The sequence below is a fragment of the Piliocolobus tephrosceles genome, chromosome 19, assembly GCF_002776525.5.
Source record: "Piliocolobus tephrosceles isolate RC106 chromosome 19, ASM277652v3, whole genome shotgun sequence".
Lineage (NCBI taxonomy): Eukaryota > Metazoa > Chordata > Mammalia > Primates > Cercopithecidae > Piliocolobus > Piliocolobus tephrosceles.
Genome location: NC_045452.1, coordinates 40,466,428 through 40,485,209, shown reverse-complemented (window position 1 = coordinate 40,485,209; position 18,782 = coordinate 40,466,428). Strand labels below are relative to the sequence as shown.

General features: G+C 44.2%; 1 protein-coding gene across 3 annotated transcripts in view; it reads right to left on the bottom strand.

Moving 5' to 3' along the window:
* Positions 1-4,013, bottom strand: part of ERG (ETS transcription factor ERG) — a 280,942-nt gene extending 276,929 nt beyond the window's left edge. For 2 of the 3 annotated variants that reach the window (XM_023191587.1, XM_023191601.1), the window contains exon 1: positions 3,891-4,013. The gene's annotated coding sequence lies outside the window, so the exon portion shown is untranslated. Of the gene's footprint in view, positions 1-2,785; positions 2,932-3,890 lie in introns of those variants that run through there. The other variant, XM_023191595.1, reaches the window with a different exon arrangement.
* Positions 4,014-18,782: the final 14,769 nt, after the last annotated feature.

Genomic DNA, 18,782 nt, shown 5'->3' with positions numbered 1-18,782 from the left:
CATTGTGAGAGGTCCCTGCGCTGACAATGCATAATGGACAACTAATTAACTGACCCCTAATAAGGGTGCGGGAAATACCAGGGAGAATGCTATCATGCAAGGAATACCAACCACATGGAGGGGTGGCCGGTCACCGCCAAGCGTGAGCATCCTCAAATACCGCAGCGATTTTCAGAGTTTTCAAAAAGCCCCTACTCGCACCACTGCCACCAAGTATCATAATCATCTGAAACTGTGCCCCAAAGATCTGAACGTCTCTGTCACATCAGCCTATTTTCCTTAAAAATGTTGCTCCTAAGGTTCAAATTCAAAGTGTAGAACATTAAACAATAGCTGTATTGTGAAGGACCATGCTCCCTGGGAAAGCCCAAGTATCCTTACACACTGGGGAAGGAAAAAAGAACTCCTTTGCCATCCTCCTCCTCTCTGGAAAACTGCCTTGGACGCAAAGGGTGAAGAAGCAAAGAGGTGACAAAAAGAGACCTGCATTCAGAGAGATCAGCTGTCAATTTAAACTGAGAAGTGACTTGATGCATCACAGAGCTGGGATTTTGCCACCTTGACCAAACCGCTTCCCAGACTCCACAAGTTGCATTAGAAATGTAGGTGTCTCTGTGTCGACACCTTCTCAATGGAGTTCTATGAAATAACAGGCAACATAGATGTTTATTCACTATGACAATGTCTTCCCACCACTCCAGATCCTATGAATGGGGCTGACTCGCTATCGATTTTTGCCTGGGAATAGGAAACCATTCCAGAAACATTAGCTCTTCTGTTTTGAGAAGAAATAACCCCCCCCCCCTTTTATTTGTCTTTTGTTTAAAGATAGCAAGAAAAATTCAAAGCCAATATTACTTTTAGAAAAAAAAAGTGTTGAAAGTTTCCTATTACCCTACTTACAATATGAGATACGTTTAAAATATACATAACACATAACATTGTAGAATACTATGTAAGTTACAAATTCCTTTTGACGTCTTTCAGAGATGCTTTCCTTCTTACTTATGTATCTGGGATTCCATTGGGATCTTAGGTCTTACAACAAATACAATATCTGATTTTATAAGATTAAAAATTCAACGAGGTTTTTCTTTAATAACAAAGCAAACGTGGAAAGTGGAGGGGGAAGTTCATACACAGGTGTGCACGCGGGCCCCTCACACAATGCCTTCAATGGTAAATGCTAATTTTCTAAATTTTAGCTAAAGAATTCGCATCAGATTAAATTACCAATAATTCCTCATGAAATAACAGATAAATGTGAAATAATACACTACAATTCTACTCTAATTTTTTAAACAGAATGAAGTAATTATAAAATGTTACAAAAGAGAAGAAACTGAAATTATAAGTGCCACTGGAATTATATATTCCTTAACAAATATCTCGAGATAGATTACCCATTTACTAATTTAGTGTACTTTCCAAAAGCCGTTGACCCAAACCGAAGCTAGGATTACCAAATGGCAAATAGCATTTGTGATGTGTGTAGCTCTTCTAAAGCCTTTCTTGAGAATTGTAAAACTTGACATATTAGCCACAAGTTTGCAGGGGTCACCCTTTTTCTGCTAGAATTATAATTTCGATGGTGTAATTAGCTTATTAATAACTTGACACGTGGTGAATTAATTTACATGATTGGGTTTTTCACAACGTCTGTTGCCTGATCCTCCTATGGATGAAGGCTTTGAGCTCTGGTCTGCCCCGGGAGTGGGCACCAGCCAATGCCGGCGGAGCAAGGGTTAACTTCGGGACTGTGACAGTTCTCCCTTCAGGGGCTCTAAACTACTTGGAGAGAATGGAAAACAGTCAAAAATAGTCCCAAAGGTAAATAAACTCTGTGTCCTATGTATGTCACCCAGGGAAAATTAAAATGTATTTGTATTCACATTGAAAGTTTTCTGAACTACAAAAGCTATAGAAATATGTGAGTGTGAAACCTGTAGCACAGAGGAATATGTTATTTTGAAGGATAAAGGAAATTACCTTTCGATCAACGAAGAGTTATATTAAATCCACATTCTCATTGAAATTGTTTATCCATTTTATCGGGCAGTGTTGTCTGCTATTAATAACAGCATGTGTCTTGTACTTAAAAGATAATTAATGCCTCTATGCATCTATGCAATATACCATAGCAATAAACGGATGATGTATTTCAGACAGAAACCAGGTAAGGCTAGCTGATAAAATAAAGACTGTATTTTTTTTCAACGTGCCAAGTTTTGCAATTAGAGTGGTAAATTGGAGGCAAATAAACCTAACAGCGGCAGGCTGAGGAACAGGAAGGTGAAAAGACGGAGACTGAGAGTGGGAGAGGAAAGGGACCGCTCCTGGTGCTGAGAGCTGGTGCCAGAGCCGGTGTTGCGGTGTGTGCGGGAGGGCGCCGTCGGGACTCATTCCACCATCAGGACCCAGCGGACAGTGACAGCCCAGCCTCACACCTGGTCCCTACTTTAGGTCACCCTGATTTCCATTCCAGACAAGGACAAACAACCTCTTGGTCGGGGCCCCAGATGAAGTCCCTGCGGTGTGCTCTCCTGGCCCTTGTCAATTTCGGGGTGCCCCCTCATCTCCATCCGCACCTGACTGCGCGCGCCTCCTGGGGACCCCGCACTGGCGAGCCGTCCCTCCCGGCGCTGCACGCCCCACCTGTCCCGGCGCCGTCGGAAGGGCCCTGCAGAGTGCGCCCCTAAGGCCACCCCGCTGCCTTCGTCCCCGTCCCCGCAGCCGCCGTCGCCAGCGCGGGAGCCGGGCAGGTCGCGTGGGGCGCGGGACTTACCGAGAGGCTAGCGCCGCCGTCGGAGGAGGGCGTGTCCCGCACGTGTGTGTCCGCGCGTGTCCGCGCCCGCGTGTGCCCGCGCGCGTGCCTTGGCCGTGGGCGCGGAGCCGGGTCGCACTAACTCCCTCGGCGCCGACGGGCTCAGCCCATGGTTTGGGCGCCGGGCTCAGGGAGGCTCTGGCTCCCGCCAATCGCCGAGCAGGGCGGCCGCCCCGACGCGCGACTTGCGAAGCCGGAGTGCGCGCTGGGGGCGGGGCGGGGACGCGTGGGCGGGAGTGCACGCGCGTGGCCAGGTGCGCGTGGGTGCGAGCGCGCGGGAGTGTTCGGGAGCGCGCGTGTCCGTGTGCGCGTGGGTGTGGGTGTGCTCGCGTGTCCGTGCGCGCGCCCTCGGGGCCGGGAGCGCGGGCGGCGCGGGCAGGTTTGGACACTACGCGCCCTGCTCCGGTTTAGGACGCTGCAGGCGGCTCTGGGAGGAAGAGGAGGAGGAAGAGGAGGAGGCGGAGGACCAGAGACTGGGGCGGCTGGAGGAGAGAGTCGGCCCCAGCAGGAAAGGACCCAGGACGCGACTACTGGAGGGGCGAGGAGCAAGGGAAGGACCAGAGGGGAGGAGAGGGGGTCACGGGAGGGAAAGTGTGGGAGGGGGAGCCGCGGGGGTGCGCGCTCCTCCTAACTCGGGGTCGCTTTTAGCGAGAAGTGATGTTTTTCCAGCCTCAGTGAAAACCGTTACAAACATTGAAAACGGTAAAAGTGAAAACGGTTGCGACACTAGACGTTTATAAAATGACCGCGGACTGCCCTCGATGCTGATGAGAATTAGGAAGACGTCGCGCAGAGCGTCCGGAGGGAGAGGCGCTGTGGCCGGGACCTCGGTCGTGGGGAGGAGCCGGATGCAGCCGCCGGGACGCGGGGATGCCGAGGGGACCGCGGCCTGGTCTGACCGATGCACGCGGTGACAGCCGCCCTTGGGAGACGACGGCGTCTGCCAGAAGCAGCCTCCAAAGGGTGCAGCCGGGAGGCTCGGCTCGTCTGCCTCCGAGGCACGGGGCTAAGCCCCTTCCAGATGCTTTCGTTTCTACGCGAATTCTGACCTCAAAATCGAGCTTACCTGAGCGCCGCTCCTCTTCTCTCATGTCCCTCGGGGGCCGTCACGACCGTCCCGGAGCGATCTCTAGGAACCTGTCCTGGAGCGATCTCTTGCACACTCTCCCCATTCCGACCAAGTGAAAACTAACCATGTCCCTCCCTCTCCAAACTTTAACAGCCAAGAATTTCAGCAAACAGCCAGAAAGAAAGCTAAGTCTCCCCCCGCCCCCCACCCCAAGGGAAGGGAGGGAATAAGCATTCCTTTAATTTGAAAAATAATAATTAAAACTCCCTCAACTTTTAAGGCCGAGCAACATAATCTATTAATTGGTCGCTATTAACATGCAGTTTTATTGACCATAGCACACAGAAGTCTGATTGTGAGGGAGGACTGTTTTCAATGAAAGTGGAGTTATTTTAGCTGCAGACGTGTTTACATTTCTGTGGTTTAGTCTATAACTTTCTCTTTTTCTTGCTTCAGAATTCTGCTCCATGAAGCAAAGCCCTTAGCTCCCAGACATTCCAAAAAGTCTGCCAAAATAATAGAAAAAAAGAGAGGGAAGAAAAAACACACGGAGACCCCCAAGTCTGGGTCAGGCTCAGGGTTGGATGTGGGCAGGGTGAGTGTGCCCCCTCCCCGCGCACTTTCCAGTGAGGAAAAAAAAAAAGTTTCAGGGCTCCACTTCCTGTTTGCTGGGGGAAAAAATAAAATGGACTTGAGCAGCTGAGTTTAGAAACCGCCTTTTCCAGTACCTATAGGTTCTGAGAGGATCTTTAACCCTAGAGATGCCAACATGGGCTCATTAAAATTTGAGATTCCAGTCAAGGAAGGTTTTCCCTTGTTAAGATGGACAGCCTTCGTGAAACTACAAATGCATTCCTAGGAAATTTCTTGAACAAACAGGCACACTATGGTAGTTGGGATACAAGCCCACTTCTCCATAGGTGGCCAAGAGAAGATACCAATAAAAATAGATATTGAAAACAGATTAAATTTCTGACAAGTATGCATCCTTTTTTTCCCCCTGAGGTACAAAGAGCAGAATGTATATTTAAAAGTGGGTATTTAGTAATAGGGTCTTGTCAGTTTATACACTCTGCTCGAATCGTCATTTGCACAGTCGATTGCATTTCCTTTAGTATTGAACGTGCTCACTAGTCACACAGAAGTCCCCATACTCCAGTTCACATGGTCTTAAAAAATATTTGATCTGACTCTTCTTAACTACCAAATGCATATTTTGGTTGCTTTTCTAATTATTCTCCAAATATTCCAGATCCAAGATATTTTACTAGATTTTTAAATCTTCCAATTAGCCACTAATTTTCAAATTTCACCGTAGTGAACCCTTAACATTTAGGGGAATGCTTTAAAGTAAACAGGTTCTGAACCTATTCAATGAGATCAGTAGCCCACAGGCCAATGACTCTTTTTCAGTACTTTAAAAGCTTTTTAATACACTGCCAACGTTTCTCAGTCGTCATCACTAGCACTGAATATTATCACAATACAGAACAGTGCTAAAAACAATATGCGTGCTGATAAGCAAAATAACATTTAACATTTTAAGAATAATGAACTGCACTTTAATAGTAGAAAGAACATGATTTCAAAATGAGCTCAGAAAAACCCCGATATTTGAAACAACGTTGTTTGTGACTCTCCCTCACTACCATCTCCAGTTCCCCAAAAACACACTGCAGAGTGAGAGAGAGAGGAGAGAAAAGAGAAAGATAATTTCGTAAAAGATGAAAGATGCATACCGAGCCCATTCATAAAATGTGGGTCATTAACCTTGAAGAATCTCAGTATCCAGAATTCTAGAATTTTGCATATGACATCATCTCCTCCAACTGATTGCATCTTGTAGTTATAGTTAGGAAGTTCTTTCTGCTGTCCAATCTAATCCCTACCTACGGCCACAGCATTCCCTTCAGTTTGGCCCATGATTTAGGTCAAATAGGAGGAAATCAGTTTCAATAAATTAAATCAATTAAGTTAACTTGAGAGGCCAAAAGAAAACTAAAAGACAACGTCACTTTCTGTATTGCAGGACAAACATCATAATTCTAACCAAAATGTCATTTAAAAGGAAAGTTTTTATAAAAACACCACTTGACACATTCCGTAAGAATTAGTATTCTTAAAGTATTTCATACATGAGATGGTCTTTTTATATAAAGTTTTGTGGTCGACCTAATTCATTTTAAAATCCCTTTTATCCAAAAGATGTTTTGGATTAATTTAAGTATTTGTTGCTGGATAATGTCAAGCTCCTTTTCAATGAAATGTCCTGTGTTGGGTTGTCACACCTGTTAAATATAAGCCTCCTTTTCTTTTGATATTCTGAGAAGGGCTTTAAAAGGTTTTCATCCCTCAATATGGAGATTTAATTGCTTTACCTATAATAAAAATAATCCCTATAAAATTCAGATTGTGGATATTTCAAAGCGGAAAGAACTATTGGATTGGGATGTAAAGGTTGCAGTTCAAAAAGTCTTCCACTTTTAATATAACATGCATGGTGTTATGAGTTATAAAATCCTGGTTATCATTTTGGAAGGTCTGGTTTTTGTTGTCCTTGCACGGAGCGTCTTTGAGCTTACTTTATGGCTTAGCAGTTCTGTGTGTGCATGTGTTAAATATGGAAAGGGTAGCATATCCCTCTACAGTAAATGCTCACAAGGGAGGAAGTCTCAGATTCTGTTTTAAACGAGGTACTGGAGTGAGATTCCTCACACTGACCCACTCACATCTTTGGTGAGCTCAAATCTGGCTTGAAGCCATTCTGAGGATGGCCATGGTTTGAGAAAGGAGATAGCTGTCATGCTTCAGCCACTGCCAGGCGTCTGAGCCTTACCTCCCCCCCCACCCCAATCTCCACCCAATCACCTGGGACCTTCTTTTCATCATGCAAATGGGTCGGGCAGCACGGAAGCTTAGGAGTCATTAGAGGCCCCTGTCCTGTCCCATTCCTAGTTCCACTTCCCCTCACGGCAAATGATTAGAACACACTCACTCAGGCAACCAAGACATGGAAGCAATGGGAATATGTGTCAGAACACGACGATGGGGGTTCCAAGTGGAGCGTCTCTGGGTCCCTCTCTCCCCCACCACCCTCACTCATTCCTTGATTTCCATCACTGACTATTAGTGAACAGGAGGCCAGATGTGTACCTTCTCTTAGGGGAGTCTCTAACCTAGTACACAAGCATCACTATTATCTTTTATTACTTGCTGTTAAGAAGTCAGTTTTAGGTGTTCTTTATCCTTCCAGACAAACTAATTTCATGCAACACTCTCACCCTCTGAAGCGCTTTTTTAATCTACCTCAGATGCAGTTTAAGTCTTTAATACACACAGCAGTTCTCAATAACACGTGGTGACCACAAACTGCTCCGTAAAATTGCATAATGTATAATTCCTATCAACTTGCATAACACACAAAATAAGTTGATATGAAACACATTGTCCATCTGTCAATGAGCTTTGGTGACAAAGATTATACAAAACAAGTCAGGAGACTCTATTTGTATTTTTAAAGTGGAATTACATAGAGTACAACAGGAGATTTGCTCCAGCTTTTCTGACAATTATACTTAGGCGGTTCAGTTTTGAACTTCGTATACTATGACACTAAATCTATCATGGACAATTTTGTCTTGTACATTTTCATAGCATGATTACTCATGAGTGTAAAACTAGTTGCAATTTTAGAAAATTGAGACAATTTCTTCTCAGCGATTTTTTTGTATTGATAAAGTCACTAGCTGATATGATTTGGCTGTGTCCGCGCCCAAATCTCCCAGAATTCCCACATGTTGTGGGAGGGGCCCAAGGGCAGGTAATTGAATCATGGCGGCTGGTCTTTCCCCTGCTATTCTCTTGATAGTGAATACGTCTCACAAGATCTGATGGGTTTATCAGGGGTTTCCGCTTTTGCTTTTTCCTCTTTTTTCTCTTGCTGCTGCCGTGTAAGAAGTGCCTTTTGCCTCTCGCCATGATTCTGAGGCCTCTCCAGCCATGCGGAACTGTAAGTCCAATCCAACCTCTTTATCTTCCCAGTCTTGGGTGTGCCTTTATCAGCAGCATGAAAACAGACTAATACACTAGCATAACAGTATGTCAATGCAAATAAAAGCAGTATCTTTTTTTTTTTTTTTTTTTTTTTTGAGACGGCGGAGTCTCGCTCTGTCGCCCAGGCTCGAGTGCAGTGGCATGATCTCAGCTCACTGCAAGCTCCACCTCCCAGGTTCACACCATTCTCCTGCCTCAGCCTCCTGACAAGCTGGGACTACAGGCGCCCACCACCACACCTAGTTAATTTTTTGTATTTTTAGTAGAGACGGGGTTTCACCTTATTAGCCAGGATGGTCTCAATCTCCAGACCTCGTGATCCACCTGCCTCAGCCTCCCAAAGTGCTGGGATTACAGGCGTGAGCCACCATGCCCGGCCAAAAGCAGTATCTTAAGTTCTCTTTTGTACCCTAAAATAGTAAATCATTATGTTAGGATTATGGATGATCTGATACAATTTAAATGGGTAAAACGTCCATTGCAGGTATCATGCACCAGCAATGATTAGGAATGCATGTGACCAGAGATCCAGCACTTAGCAGCCACATGACCTTGGGCAAGTCATAACCACTTGATTAAAGCCCCAGTTTTCTTATTTAATAACTGAGGTTGTTGAGGTGGATGACCTCAAATATACTAAACACAGGACCTTCCAGGGAAGAACTTGGGTTATTCATCTTCCTCTCTGCTCTTTAGGGTAGTGACTAATTGATTGATTAAGGGGAAACCTCTTGGTAATTTACTTCTCTTTGATAAACATTTAAGCACACACTTCTTGCTTCTCTTCAGCAGCACTGCAGCAAGAAGTGTGCCTTTCTGGGATGTGTTCTGTTACCTTTGCATGCTATATCCACCTGGTATGGGTGGAGAACTACAGTCCACAGAGCAGCAGTCTGGACCCTGCCTCCACATCAAAACCACTTTGATGATGGAGCTTCAAAACTATTGCCATCATCTGGGCACCATCTCAGACCCAGTGAATCAGAATCTCGGGACAGAGAGACCATCGTGGCACTGACAGGTACATTTGAAACTCTCCAGGTAGTTGAAATGGACTTCCAGGATAGTGGGTCACAGCGCTTGACATTATAGCCATTAAATCAATGACAAAGGAATTCCGAAAGCTTCATCTTATCAGACATCTCTGGGAAAGCACATTTTTAAAATGAACCTCTGGCCAGGCACAGTGGCTCAAACATGTAATCCCAGTACTTTGGGAGGCCAAGGTAGAAGGAGTTTGAGAGCAACCTGAGAAACATGGTAAAATCCCATCTATACAAAAAATTTAAAAATTAACTAGGCATGGTGATGCACAGCTGTGGCCCTAGCTACTCGGAAGGCTGAGGCAGGAGGATTGCTTGAGCCCCTGAGCTCAAGGATGTAGTGAGCAACTGTGATCGTGCTATTACACTCAGCCTAGGCAATAGAGCAAGACCCTGTCTCATTTTTAAAAAAAACTTCCTACTCCCAAAACAGGTGGAGTCCACTCCTTCCATTGCTAGCGTCATTCTTCACACAGTTACAAGGTCCTGGATACTTGGAATCCCTTCCTCATTTTGTCCCCTTGTCCTGGAATGTCCTTCCCATTCTTACCGTAGCAGATGTTCATTTGGATCTACCATTTACAAAGCACTTACATGCATATTTGCCCTGGGGATAAACATGCACGTAAGTGCTTTGTAAACACCCATCAGTCACTTTGCGCAGGGGTGACAAGGTGGAAACTCCAAGTTTGCACAACTAGAAAGTAAGTCAAGACTCAAACCCAGGCCTTGGGGCTTTCCCTGCATGGCCAGCTCACCACCCTCCCTTATTCAAGGTCTCTTTCTGGGTACCTCCCTGCCAGCCCTGTGCCTAATTTAATTCCTGCCCTCTGGCACCCCTTCCCACCTCTGGGACAGCACTTACTTCTCCTAACTTCATCATCCACGAATTGGAACTGTCTGCATCTTTTGCTTCCCTTTTACACATCAGCTCCTTGATGCAACTTTAGTTCCCCTTGATTTTGTTTACAACAGTGACTCAAAAAGAATCAGATCTTTGAACCCTGCCCCTCACTTCCCCCATTGCTAAATAGTCACCATAGGCCGTGTTGACTCCCCACACCTCCCATGAACACCCCCCTTTGTCTATTTCCAGGACCAATTTGCCTCATTCAAGGTTTTATAACCTCACATCTAGCCACTGAGGCTGTCTCCTCACTGCCCACCTGGTCACTGGTATCTGCCTGCACCAAGTCACCCTGCACTACAGCAAGCACCATCATGCAGTCTTAGAAACCTTCAGGAACGCCTCCTGCCTGCTGAATAGATTGCAGATGTATTTGCTAGGTGTCACAGAATGAGAATTAGAAAACTGTGAGCATACTTCTTTGCTTTTGCTTTGCAGAGGGCAAGCTCTTCACCAAGGACAACGTTTGATGTCTGCCTAGCTGCCTGGAGGAGAAGGGGAGATTAGGATTTGTTACAGAAGAAATGTAAGGTGCAAAGTAGGATTATGGAGCAGAACAGGAGCTGCATTCCTTTGAGGCTGTGCACTCAGCGCTGCACCGGCCTGGAGCACATCTACTCAGGGAGTGTGCTGACAGTGTAGACAAAAAGAGAATCCTATATGCCATTAAAATGTAGCTGGAGAGTTTGAATTCAGGAAGGGGAGAGAATAATACAGGGGAACGCCTGCTCTTTCTGAAGTCCATGAATTGTGGGGAGAGATCAAGGAAGGAGTTATAAAAATGTCTAGGTCCCTACTGTCTTCTCTGGCTTCTGCCCAGAGCCGGGGGCCAGGTGAGGTCAATGCTCAGGGCAGAGGGAGTGTTTGCACCCAGTCCCTAATGGGGACCGTGGAAGCTCTTGCACTCCAGAACCTATGGTGGTGGAGGGCGGCCTGGGTGTTCCTCTGTGGTACAGATTCTGAGTGGAGATTCGAGGCGTCTGTTTCTGTGAGGTAAGGTCACAGTGAACCTTGGAAATCAACCTCTGGTCTTGCCAGCTGGGTAAAGGGTGTGGCTGAGCCTGGTGTTAAACAGCCGGCAGGCCCTGAGGGAAGGCCAAGTGGCCAAGAGGTGCCAAGGCAGGCCCTGGACAATGAGTTCCTCCAGCCACAGGCTTCAGCCATGTAGGCCAGCCCAGCAAGAGGAACCCAGAGGATAACGGACTTTCCCCAGAAACCCAAAGACATTGTGTCTGAGGACTTTCGTTCTTCCAGAAGATCTGTGCTACTCCAAGTGTAGATCAGGAATGATCTGTGAAATTTGTTACCAGTCTCAACAAGATAAGTCCAGAAACTGAGGGTAAGAGTGTAGAAACGTTTACAGCTATTTGACCGAGTATGTTCATGTCTGTTCAACCTAATAAAACTTGAGCTTGGATTTTGTATGTCTTTTTCATTTCCTTTTTTCTAGTAACTTATTTTTCTCATACTTTACAAAATGTCCATTAGCACCATATTGAACATTTTAAAACGAACAAACAAATTGGTTTTTTATCATGGAACTTTTGAGAAGCACTGTGGTAAACCACAGCAAGCCCACAGGCCCCAACACCATCTTAGAAAGAGACTCAAGCAAAGAGTTACAGCTCATTTTATCCAAGGGAGACCTGGCCCTGCCTAGAGACTGTTTACTGGATCAGACTTAAAGCGCTGACCAGGTTTGGTGATAAAGCTAACATTTTTCCTGCTAACCAGCAGGTGGGGCACAGGAGGAAGCTCAGATTGACTGAAACAATGACCCTTTCTCTGCACACATAAGTTGTGGTGTGAATTAAGATTTGTAACTCCTCTATGTGGGTATCTGGGTCTCCCACAATCTGGGTCCAGGTTTTCTTTCTAATTAAACGCCCATCACTTTCTTACATGAATCTTCATAGGCCCAGGATTCTCTCCTGAATCCTTTCTGACGGTGCACAACCTACCATTCTTATGTTTGCCCCATTTGGCAGAGCATCAGAAAGATACTCCATCTTAACAAATCTCTATTGATTTCTTGGCCTTTAGTATCACATTCTAAGCCTCAGGCAATAGTGTTTGTAACCCAACTCACCTCTTAGTGCCTACCTGTGACCAACATAATTGACTCTTACCCTAGATCCCACTGGTCCACCTCTCTGAGTTCACCCACAGTTGCAGTGGACCATTCAGTCACATACCGAGAGCTTCTTGGCATGAGCATCTCTGGCTTCTCTGAAACAGGCTTTCTCTGGGGCCACTGAAGCTTGTTCAGCCTTTGTGCAAAGCAGCCCAGAAGGGCTGAGGATGGGCTACCCAATTCTCGACCCATAAGGGAGAGCAGTTGGTGGATCAGTGCCCCAGCTCCTCACTCCCCAGAGGCACAACTCTGAAGTTCATTCCACAGGGTTCCTCGGAGGCTTCCCATGCAATGAGGCCTCGACTGTCCACTGAGGCAGTAATGAGCTTCCAGATGTTTTCTTAATTGGCCAGCCTCCCTTGTTCTCTTGTCCACTCCCTCACTTTTGCTTCCTGGGATCACTTTCTAGGTAAACTACCCGAACCCAAGGTCTTGTTTCAAGTCTTCTTTAAATGGAAACCAAATAAAGGCACCATCCCAATGGGCTCTTTGTTATCTATATTTGCCCAGACCCTTATTCTTCCAGCATTGGTGCAGAACCAACCTGGCTTCCAGGTGGAAGGTGCCCATGGACCTGATCCAGGATGGGACCAAGGGCCAGGTGATACAGCCAAGAAGAGCTAGAAGCACATCTCTGTGGAGAATTGAGCTTTGAGTGATTCAAAGGCCTCATCCTCTTGCAACCTGACTGACGAAGCAGCTAGTGTCAAAGAAGATGGCAACTGTGTCACTTTTGCCTAAAAATACCCAAAGCTCCCTGTGATCCAAGAGGCCTTCATCTTTCCAGCTGTCACTACCAGCACAAACAGAAGACAGCCCTAACCCCTTATATACCACCTGATTTTTTTCACTGCGTTGTAGCTCCTTAGTAATCACTTTAACCAAGGAGGCAGAGGAAAAGATGGTACAAAGAAATTACAGAAAGGTCAGGATACAATACAGATGATGTAGCTCTGCCTCACCCATGGGTGACTATAACTGCTAGAAGACTGAGGGTATTGGAGAAAGCAAGTCCCCACTCAGGACTGAGCACAACTCCAAAGCACGTGGCCCCACCGAGTACTGGGCCTGCAGGTGCACATCCATCAGTCTGTGAAGGTCGCAGTGAAAGGGAAAGAAAGCATTGCAATTAGGAGTGTTTAGTGTGTCTCATGCAGCATCTCACACAGGCAGGGTGCACTCTGTTCCTGTGCTATTTCACACGCTCTTCCATTATGGAACTCAGCACACGATCTTGATGATGTTGGTCTCTGTCTCCTGCCAGCCTGTGTGTTTCTTGATGGCAGGTTTGTCTTATTTATCTTAGTACTCTCAGAGCCTGGCACATGGGAGATACTGAATAAATGTTTTTCGAATTAGGTTGCAATAAATTAAATTGGGTCTACTTTGGCTTGGATGAAAATACACTGGAGATAAAAATAAAGCATAGTGCAGTTTGATTGAGTTGTTCTGTCTCTATATATGTATACGTATTTATATTTAGTTGTAAAAAATATACATTTATATGTACACACACACACACTTTCTTCTAAATTGGTCTGAGTTGAGGCAAACCAATGTGTGTTCATTCCATTAATCAGTCAGGTCCAGTGTTCTCTTCATTTATGACTGTATTCAATAAAGGATTCTAAACCATCATCACAGAAAGATGATCCCAGAACTCAGGGCCTTGCAGCCCAGTTCCAAAGAAAAGAAAATGTGAACTTTTTCTCCAAAGTGTTAAATTGTAAGGAGTGGTTTTCCTTGCGTGTTACTTCTAGGCCCACAATTGAGTGCCAAATTGCTAATGAATAGGTAGACCACGTATTTACCCTTGGCAATTAAGATTAAAGTTACATACTTTTTATGATATCCTCCCTGGCCCCCAGAATAAGCCATGGCAGCCGCACCTTTCCCCCTGAAATATCCCCTTCATTTCTCACCCGCTCTGTGGCTATTCCTGGGACCGAGCCGCTTTTCATGAGTTCCAGCAGGTCCCTATCAACCCCCAAATCCCACCACAGGCCACATCGTCCCAGACCAGACCACGTCTGTTGAGCTAGCTGTCTGTTTCTATGTGAGTCTATCACCAAAGTAAGTTACATTCTTTCACTACCAAAGTTACTGAGCCTTTTTTTTTTTTTTAAACAATCCTTGGAAATGATCCCAGCTTTAAAAAGAACGAAACTCTCAACAGTCAGCCAAATACAACTTTTGAATAATTTAAATGAGAGCTACTAAGTCTTTTGAAAACAACCCCAACCCTGTGTTCTCTGATGTGAACAGGAAAAAAAAATTATGCACCAATGTGCAGAATTTGAGCCTATGCAGATGGCATGTTTTGCACCATAGACTGCTGTTACTGTTTTGGCCGACACGTTCCTATGGGGTGTTGAGTTTTGCTTGTGGATTGATCTCTAAGTTACTTTATAGTTGAATCTATCATCATATTTTCCTGGGATTTTATTTCTCTTCATTTTAAACAGATACATCAGAGATGGAGCGAGGAGGTTAGGCTAGCAAGCAGCCAGCCTCCTCTGTCTGACCAAAATGTTCCCTCACTTTCAGAAGAATCCGTGAATGTTGTTTGACATGAAAAGAAAGAGTAAAGCATTTAGATAGTTCCTAAAGAAAAATAAAGCTTAATCAAACCACTGCAGAGAAATCTCCTTTCTTCTGGGGCCATGACCAACAGCACTGTATAGAGAATCACATAAATAGACAACCTGCTTTCCCGTCCATTTGGGACACTCTAGACAGACAGAAAGGAGAGAGCCCAGAGATCTTTACCAAGCACCCGTGACGTATGATGTGCTGTGCCTGGGATAAACTGTGATTTCCAGGAGCTTCTATTCGTCTTCTATTCTTATAAGCACACAAGAAGCTACAAAAAGATTTTGTAAGCTAAGGGAAAGTAGGGATAGAAATAGAGCGAATTACTATTAACGAGTTTAGCTGCAAGTACAATTTTTTCTGACACTGGGCACCGAGGTGAGCTTCTTGTAAGTGGTTCAAACTTGGATTTATTGTCATTGTGTTCTCATCATTCTACCATAAGTGAATCAGGCACCACCGAGAGAAGCACATGTTCATTTATGCATTCAGCACACATGTATGGTGCACCCAGTGTATGCATCATGCCAGGAACTGAGGAAGAGAAGATGATGAGGACTTCTGCCCTCCAGACACTCGTGATCAGCTGGGGGAGACAGGTATGCAAATGTATCCTTTAAGAGCACTGTGAGAAGTGCAATGAGAGAGACAAACTGTCCATTCACAAGACTCACTCCTGCATAACTGGATGCAATACAGATGGAGGTAAGATTTAGGACTTTCTGCAGAGCCATTGAATTTTAAGTAGGCCCAAACTGCATCTGTCTAGGAAGTTAGGCAGTATATATCTGTTCAAGCAAAAACTGAATGAAGCAGATGACGCCCATGGATGCAAACATAAACAAGGTCTCTGTGGGAATGTACAGGATTGACTCTCCCAGATTAAAGTTGAACCCTACCGTCTAGAAATACTATGATTCTTATCAGACGAAATCAAAACATACAAATTTAAATTGGAACAAAAGAATAAAATGTATTTGACTCACTTTATTTAGCACAGATTTGGAATTTTGTTGTTGTGTATATCAATTCAAGAACTAAGAATTCAACCCAAGTTTTAAAAGGTAAAACTGACTTCACATATCTTTAGTAAAAGGCCAGCAATACCTCCCAAAGCGTTCATAATGGTTTTAGGAATAAAGTGGTAGGGGTTGACTAACACTATTAAGAAAATTGGGTATAAATTTGAAAGAAATTGTGTGTGGGTCCCTCCCAGACCATCTTAGCCCACAGAAGTGTCTTATTTCCTTGAGATTGTTTCAAGGCATCAGAAATCTCCTTCTCATATTACCTACCCTGCCCCATATGCCAACAGTTCTTTCTCTCTTTGCATGAATCATTTCTCGCCTGTAAAGAATCTCGTTTTTTTTTTTTTTTTTTTTTTTTTCTGAGACAGAGTCTCGCTCTGTAGCCCAGGCTGGAGTGCAGTGGCGTGATCTCGGCTCACTGGAACCTCCACCTCCCGGGTTCCAGTGATTCTCCTGCCTCAGCCTCCTAAGTAACTGGGACTACAGGCACATGTCACCATACCTGGCTGACTTTTTGTATTTTTAGTAAAGATGGGGTTTCACCATGTTACTCAGTATGGTCTCAATCTCCTGACCTTGTGATCCTCCTACCTCGGCCTCCCAAAGTGCTGGGATTACAGGTGTGAGCCACTGCGCCCAGCCTTGCTTTTTGCTTAGACTGAGGACTTTTCAAAATCACGAGTCAGTTCTCCCTCTTCTCTTTTTGTTCCTCAAATTCTCTGGAACTCTATTAAATACAGGAATTTAAAAATGGCTGTTGAATCAGTTGTTTCAGCTCCATTGTTGCTAAGCCACCTTTGAAACAATTAATACACCATCAATTTTTCTACAGTTTATATAGTACCAGTGTACAAAGTAGATACTCAGGAAAAGGTGTGGGTGAATTAACTGATTCTGAAGAATTGAGAATTGTCCCTGAGTTGTATAAGAATGATTGTGTATATTTTTAGTTAAAAGCTTGTAATTGCCCCTAACTAGCTTACAATGCAAACGACAACTAGGTTCTCAGGTTTTAAATCTCTGGTTAACAGGCTCATGGGTACTACTTTGCAGGACATATTTTAAAATAGAATGGGGTTGGGGGGAAAGTACAGAAGAATTATTTGAATTCTATCATCAATTTACTTACTTGAAACTTAGTTTTGTATTTCATGTTAACTACTTTTGTTTGCTTTGTTTTGATGGAAACTAAAATCCATCTTCTCTGACAAAATACTATTTTTGATATTCAATAAGCAGATTTCTTATTCATTCTTTTCTTTAAAAATTACTTTCCTATATTATAATTTGTATTTGTTAATCACATATGGAATCAGCTTTTAAACAGAAGAAAACAAGCATCAGCTCTGTAGAAACTACAGACGTTTTGGATAAGATTAAACAAGACAGCTTCAAAAGACCAAAACGTGAATCCACCCCAACCCTTGTTGGTGAAATCACATGAGCCTTCAGCTGTCTCGTCTTTCTAGAATCTCATCTTATGATGAAAGTTAAATAAATTTAGTTGTAAATGATGTTTTTTTAACTCTAAATTAGAGAAGCAATGGAGACTTTACCCCCTAATAATGGGATAATATATGTAATTCTTAAAATTGATAAAGGCCATTTGTGCTGTAAGAATTTCTCCATTTTCTGTTGTAAAGGTCACTATTTTAACTTGAATATTTTAGCAGGTCAACAAGATATGCCCCCAGTAGTAGAGTGACATTTTTTTTTTTTTGTTTTCACTCCTCAAAAGCCATTTTATAAGACAATGCACATTTCAACATCAGCATAAATAACAGCCTTGTTTGAAAATTCAGGAGGCAGCTTTACTCTTTCTCCGCCTTTTTCCTACCCAGCCCTCCCCCTCCTCTGAACTGAACCACACCTCTAGAAATACTCGCTTTCTTAATGAAAACCATATTTAAAAAAAAAAAAAAAAGTTTGCATGACCCTCTGAAACGCCTGGACAATCTTTAATGTCAGCTTCAGACGACACGTGTCTTATGAAAGTCTGGGGCCCTGCTTGTCTGGCAGAGCAAGCTCTGTCCCACATCTTTATGAGAAAGAGGGACAAAACTTCTGTTTTTGGCATTTTATGTTGGAGTCTGTTTTAAGCAAGGAGGAAAAAAATAGCAACGTAGAGTCTAGACAGAAAAGATGGGGGTGAAATCTGGAAGCCATTCACCCCGGCAAGGGCAGCGGCAGCCCGTCAGCAGCAGAGATCGCCTTACGCTGCCTAATTACACATGAAAAATGTACACACCGCGTCTCTCAACTGCTTGGAAAAATAGATGGTAGGATGGCGCTTTTGGATGGTGGCAACTGAACCACTTGTATATTCTGGATGTGGGATCTCTTACTCCACGCATTTTGCAAAGTGATTTCTTTTTTCAGGGACATAGGTATTCTGTTCATCCTCCCCCCAAGATGTTTTAAATATATTCTCAATTTGGCAAATGGTCACATTCTGTGAAGAATATTTACATATTAAAGTAGGCTGTATATGAGATCAAGTTAGACACATTTCTATAGTAGAGAGCTTGCCTAAGAGTAAGATGAAGACTGTGGAGTCCGCAAACCTTCTTTAGGATCTCATTGATGACTTGAGGTGATTTGCAGTCACAAGGGCAACTTCTAAATCATTAGAGTGGCCTGCTCATGCAATCACAGACTTCGTGCCAAACACAGGTCTACATTTTATGCAGGATAATGATTTTTTAAGAATCCTTTTATATAGTGTCTTTTTCCAGGAGTTCAAAGCATTTTTCACAGATATTAGTGTTCGGTCACATAACATTCCTGGGATCTAAGAGGGGGATGAGGCCGTAGCCAGGAGCTGACTGCAGAGGAGGTGTGTGTGCAGGCTTTGATGCTGGAGAGATTCTCCTGAAGGAGAAATGGTAGGAGAGAAATTTAGAACCCAACCTTAACGAATGTTAGAGAGCAGAGCTAGCTGTGTGGGTGAGAGAGAGACTGACAGACAGACTTGGAGAGGTGGGTAGAGGTCAGGCAAAGCCTGGGATAGAGAAACTGTCCAACAGAAGCTCAAAGCAAGTAAAGGAGGATTGCAGGGAGCTATTTGGGGCCCCGAGAAGGGGTCATCTATGGAAGGTTTGGGAACATCAGGATACCAGGAAGGCTGGATGC